Source organism: Boleophthalmus pectinirostris, unplaced genomic scaffold, assembly GCF_026225935.1.
Source record: "Boleophthalmus pectinirostris isolate CB_2022bp ecotype Guang Dong unplaced genomic scaffold, ASM2622593v1 HiC_scaffold_23, whole genome shotgun sequence".
NCBI classification, from domain to species: domain Eukaryota; kingdom Metazoa; phylum Chordata; class Actinopteri; order Gobiiformes; family Gobiidae; genus Boleophthalmus; species Boleophthalmus pectinirostris.
Genome location: NW_026571207.1, coordinates 467,538 through 473,220, shown reverse-complemented (window position 1 = coordinate 473,220; position 5,683 = coordinate 467,538).

The following is a 5,683-nucleotide window of genomic DNA, read 5'->3' as shown; positions in this document are numbered from 1 at the left end:
CCACAACCTCCTGAGTCACTCTGTTGCTCCTCTGTTGCTCCTCTGTTGCTCCTCTGTTCCTCCTCTGTTGCTCCTCTGTTGCTCCTCTGTTGCTCCTCTGTTGCTCCTCTGTTGCTCCTCTGTTGCTCCTCCTCTGTTGCTCCTCTGTTGCTCCTCTGTTGCTCCTCTGTTGCTCCTCTGTTCCTCCTCTGCTCCTCTGTTGCTCCTCTGTTGCTCCTCTGTTGCTCCTCTTGTGCTCCTCTGGTGTGTGTTGGTGTTTCTCTCTACAGAAGTGCAGGAGCGTCTCGCCCAGGCTCAAAGTGCAGCTCTGTGTCACATGACTTTAATATAAATGAATGAGTGACTAGATCAGTTTATCTGAAGTGAGAAAGAAAAGGAGCAGAAGAGAAGAACAGAGGAGAGGAGGAACAGGTTAGACTTGTTTAGTCCTGGGTTAGACTGAGTTCTTGTTCATAGTGAAGAAATGCAGTTTACACTTGACCCAGTGTGTTTGAATCAGGCTGTCGTCCTGTCGTCTTAGTCTGAGTCCAACAAAATGTGTTTTATATGTCAAAAAGAAGATTTCATTTCTAATCAAGAGGAAATAGAGAATCATATTTACAAAACATAAGGTACAGAGTCTGTGTGTGTGTGTGTGTGTGTGTGTGTCACAGTTTCCAATAAAACCTAAACCTAATAAAAACAAAATGGATCTAAAATATTTCTACAAAAAAAAGACTTCTAAATGAACTGTACCAGAACAACAGACAACAGACAAAACACCCAGAGATTTTAAACATGTTGATGTGAGTTTCTCCAGCATGTGAACTTTCCAACAAGAGGAGACAACATCCTGGACCTGGTTTACACAAAGGAGCAAACAAACTTTCCTCTGTGGTGCCGTGTCCCTCTCTCCACACCTGCACACAAACACACTGGTTATTGTTCATTTATTAATGTTTAACTGGTAAAATTCCGTCCTCCTTCAGCTCACTCCGTTTCTAAAGCCGCACCTAAGTTTTTCCAATAATAATTTATGATCCGTCACATCGAATGCTGCACTGAAATCTACCAGCACTGCTCCCACAATGTTTTTTTTGATCAATCTGTTTCCTCCAGTCACGTGTCATTAGTGTGAGTGCTGTACATGTGGAGTGGTGTTCAGTGACTTAACACGTTATTCTCACAGAGTATCACGCCGGGAAATTGGACTCAAATGCAACACAAGTACTCAGGCAAACAAAGTCTTCTTTAAATAACTGAAAGTGTCCTAGAACAGGAAATGTTTATAATGACAACTCAGACTGAAAATATAACAGAGGAATATATGATCTTAAATGTGAACGAAAATATCTTCCAAGACTGGGAAAACACTTGTAAAAAACAGACTGGGAGTAAACTCAGGAACAGGGACAACAAACAGGGACAAACACAGAATTGCAGAGGTCACAAACAGAACAGATTGAGGGAACACAGAGTTTTCAGATTTCAGGTTTTCAGGAGCTTGAGTCTGGCAAAGACTGAGGGAGCAGGGGGAGTATATATAGACTGGGCCTGGGCTGATTACAGAATGAGCGGCAGCTGTAGGGAAAGGAGGGAGGTGGCAAAAGGAGGACCGGAACAGACTGAGAAATGGAACTGGACTGGGGAAAACAAGTAAACAAAAAGGCAGAACTGTGACACAGAAAGAGCGTCGTATCTGCTCAAATACTATTTTGCTAAGAACAGGTGACAGACTGATGGGTCGGCTGTTAGGTCCTGTAAAGGAAGCTCTAGGATTCTTGGGGAGTGGTAGAACTTGAGCTTCTCTCCGTGTTTTAGGAAACACATGACACTGAAGACTGAGAGTGAACGTGGGACAAATGGGGGTTACAGTGTAATTCACAAATATTCACAGTAGTTTTCCGTCGAAGTTGTCAATGCCAGATGGTTTTCCATGATCAACAGACGGCAGTAGTTTTGTCACATCTTTAGGTCTCACTTTCCTCATGTCAAATGTGCAGTTCTTGTCTTTGATAATTGGCTCTTTAATACCTGAGTGTGAGAGTTCACAGCTGTTGTCACGTCGACATGTGGCCTCTGACTTCTTCACTAAGGCCCAGTCAGGACTGGAGCTGTTCAAGTCTGAGTCTGAATCATCAAATAATCACACACACTACATTTCTGAACAGGACTGAAAAGTAAAAGTATTTTTGTTTGTAGTTCTTGAGCTGCTGAAAAGTCTGAGGGTTTATTTTAACACATTCAAACTTTGAGCAACACAAATATACAAATAAAAAGAGCTGCAAAAAACAAGTGAACAAAATTCAGCACAAATCTGTATCAGAATCACCACATCTGAAGCTTTATTACATCTCAAAGTCTGTGTCAAATACTTGTACTTTTTACTCTTTAAGTACTTTTTAATACAGGTACTTTAATACTTTTACTGAAGTAGATTTTTCATGTGATACTTTTACTTTTACTTGAGTATTCTTTGCTCCAGTATCTGTACTTTTACTTAAATAACAAAACTGAGTTCTTCTTTCACCACTGGAGCCGAGGCAGGACCGACAGGTGAGCACAGAGACAGGACAGGTGAGGACAGGTGAGGACAGGTGAGGACAGGTGAGGCAGGTGAGGACAGGTGAGGACAGGTGAGGGCAGGTGAGGGCAGGTGAGGACAGGTGAGGGCAGGTGAGGGCAGGTGAGGACAGGTGAGGGACAGGTGAGGACAGGTGAGGAGGGACAGGTGAGGGCAGGTGACAGGACAGGTGAGGACAGGTGAGGGCAGGTGAGGGCAGGTGAGGACAGGTGAGGACAGGTGAGGGCAGGTGAGGACAGGTGAGGACAGGTGAGGGCAGGTGAGGACAGGTGAGGACAGGTGAGGACAGGTGAGGACAGGTGAGGGCAGGTGAGGGCAGGTGAGGGCAGGTGAGGGGATCAGCTCACATGTTTCCCAACAGCTGTTGGTGACCTGGTGCAGAACAACTTCTGTCTGAACCTTTCAAAAACAAAAGAATGAATAGTGGATTTTAGGAGGAGCAGCTGTTCACTGTCGCGTCTCTACATCATGGACACAGAAGTTGAAAGGGCGTCTGGCTGGAAATACCTGGGTCAGCACATCAGCGACAGACTCACTTGGTCCACTAATGCAGCGAGTGTTGTTAAGAAGGTCCACCAGCGTCTGTATTTTTTGAGGAGACTCGAGGCTGCTGGACTAGACCTTTCTGCTCTCAGGTCTTTTTATGGATGTGGAGTGGAAAGTGTGTTGACTCAGTCCATCACAGTGTGGTACGGCCACTGCTCAGCCCAGGACAGGACAGATCTACAGCGTGAGGTCAGAGCAGCAGAGAAGATCACTGGATGTGACTTTACACCCATCAGTGACATTTATGAGGAGCGTTGTAGAAGACGGACGTCCAGGATCATGGTGGAGCCTCACACCCTCCACCACCTGTTTGTTCCTCTGCCTCTGGGAGGAGACTGAGGAACATTAAAGCTAGAACTTCTCAGTTGAAGTTCAGCTTCTTTCCTGAAGCTGTCAGACTTGTGAACAGTTCACACTCACTTCCTGCTTGGGTTGTTTCTCTCTCTGTCTTGCCACGTTTTACTACTTGTTCACTGGACTGATAAATGTTGTTGTTTTAAATGTATTTATTTTTTAACATTGCTTATTTATTATTGTTTTTTTTTTTTTTTTTTATCTCTTTCTGGATCACTGGGCCTTGGGCAGCACATTTCGTTCTGTCATGTGTTTCTCTCGCATGTTTGAATGACAAATAACACACACACACACACACACACACACACACACACACTGTTAGGTTTATCTAAACATTATAAACAAGAAGAAAGACAAGAGATTAATTCAGTTTTACTCATGAGGAGAACGGGCAGAGAGTGGGCATCAAAACCAACAGTCTCCACACGTTCTGATGACTCAAGGCCGCTCATTTTTATTTTATTTTTTTAAATGCCAAATTTGCCTCTTCTGTTCAAGTTACTTTGTGATTTATTTCCCTAGGTTCAGGAAAAATCAAGTCTTGAAGTGGCTTTGCTAGGAGGGTGTAATCCAGTAATCAAGCCCTGTAGCCGTTACACAATCCTAGAAAAGCCATCATTTATTAGTTTGCAGGAGTAGTGCTGAAACCACATGCAGAACTTTCAGAATCAGCGGGTGGAATAACACAGTTCCTGCGCTTGACTCTACTGCCATGGATGCTGCTATGACCGCTCGCACGCAGTGCGGTAAAGCACAAGCTACACTGTCTAGTTTTGATGAAAAGTAGGCTATGGGTTTAAGGCCGTCCCCGTGTTTCTGAGTCAAAACGGATGTCATAAACTGTCCTCTACAATCTACCATTTGGATAAAGTCTTTACTGTAGTCGGGTAAAGCTAAAGCTGTACTAGATACCAAAGTCTGTTTCAAAACACAAAAGGCCTCATCGGCCTCTGCTGTCCATTTTAAAGGAGTTGTCATGGTTATTTGCTCATCATAAATTAATTTATGCAGTGGGTTAATAATTTCAGCGTAGTTTGGAATCCACTGTCTGCAATAATTTGTAAGACCTAAAAATGATACAAGTTGTTTTTCAGTAATAGTTTCGGAGCAGACAAAATCACAGTTTTTCTGCTTTCTGCTATAGTTTTTCCTCCTGCATGTAAGGCGTTTTTGAGCTGTTGTTGATACGGACCCTGCGTATCATCACTTTCTTCTAATCCACTGTGTGTTTTAAACACTTTGGTCATTCTAATTCTGAAGTCCTCAAGTTTTTCATCATCTTTTTGTTCGGTTCTGGAAATTTCACCATAATTAGCCAGTTTCTTGTATCTAGTTTTAGTCATTTTAAAAGGTTTACGGATTTTTGCTTTGTTTTTCTAATATTTTCCTCATATAGTCTGCTAAGTTAGCTTCTTCATTAATTTCCCATTCATTCCTAAATTGAGGTATTTTGTACGTTCTTCTAAATATTATTTGGTATGGGGTTAGGCCTGTGGTACTAGTAATGTTTATATACAGTTTGACTAAATCTAAACACTGGGTCCATGGTCTTTTAGTTTCTTCCATACATTTTTTCAGTCTGTTTTTTATTGTACCATTCATTCTTTCTACTAGCCCAGTGCTCTGAGGATGGTATGCGCAGTGATTTTTCAAATCAATGTGGAATAGTTTACCTATATGAGATATCAAACTCTTTACAAAATGAGTTCCATTATCAGTATAGACTTTCTCTGGTAAACCAAATCTTGGTATAATGTCTTTACACAGTGCTTTAGCCACAGTCAGAGCGTCGGGATTTCTAGTGGGAAATAATTCTATCCATTTGGAAAATGCATCAATTATTACTAAACAATATTTCTTTCCTTCACTTTGATTGAGCTCAATATAATCCATATGGATTATTTCAAATGGATATTGGGCCTGTGGAAATTGTCCTCTTTTTGGTCTCAAATTTCCTTGTGAATTATGTTTAGCACAAATTAAACATGCTCTACAAAAGTTTTTTTGAGTAATTATTGAATCCATAAGTTGTATAATATTTATGAACCTGTCCTACCATCCCCCCTGTTGAGACATGTGAAACATGGCTAACAACACAACAACAACAAAGTTTATTATTATTATTATTATTATTTTTTTTTTTTCTTTCAAATTTGTTTTATTATGTGTGAAACAGTCAAGTGTGTGTGTGTGTGTGTGTGTGTGTGAGTGTGTGTGAGT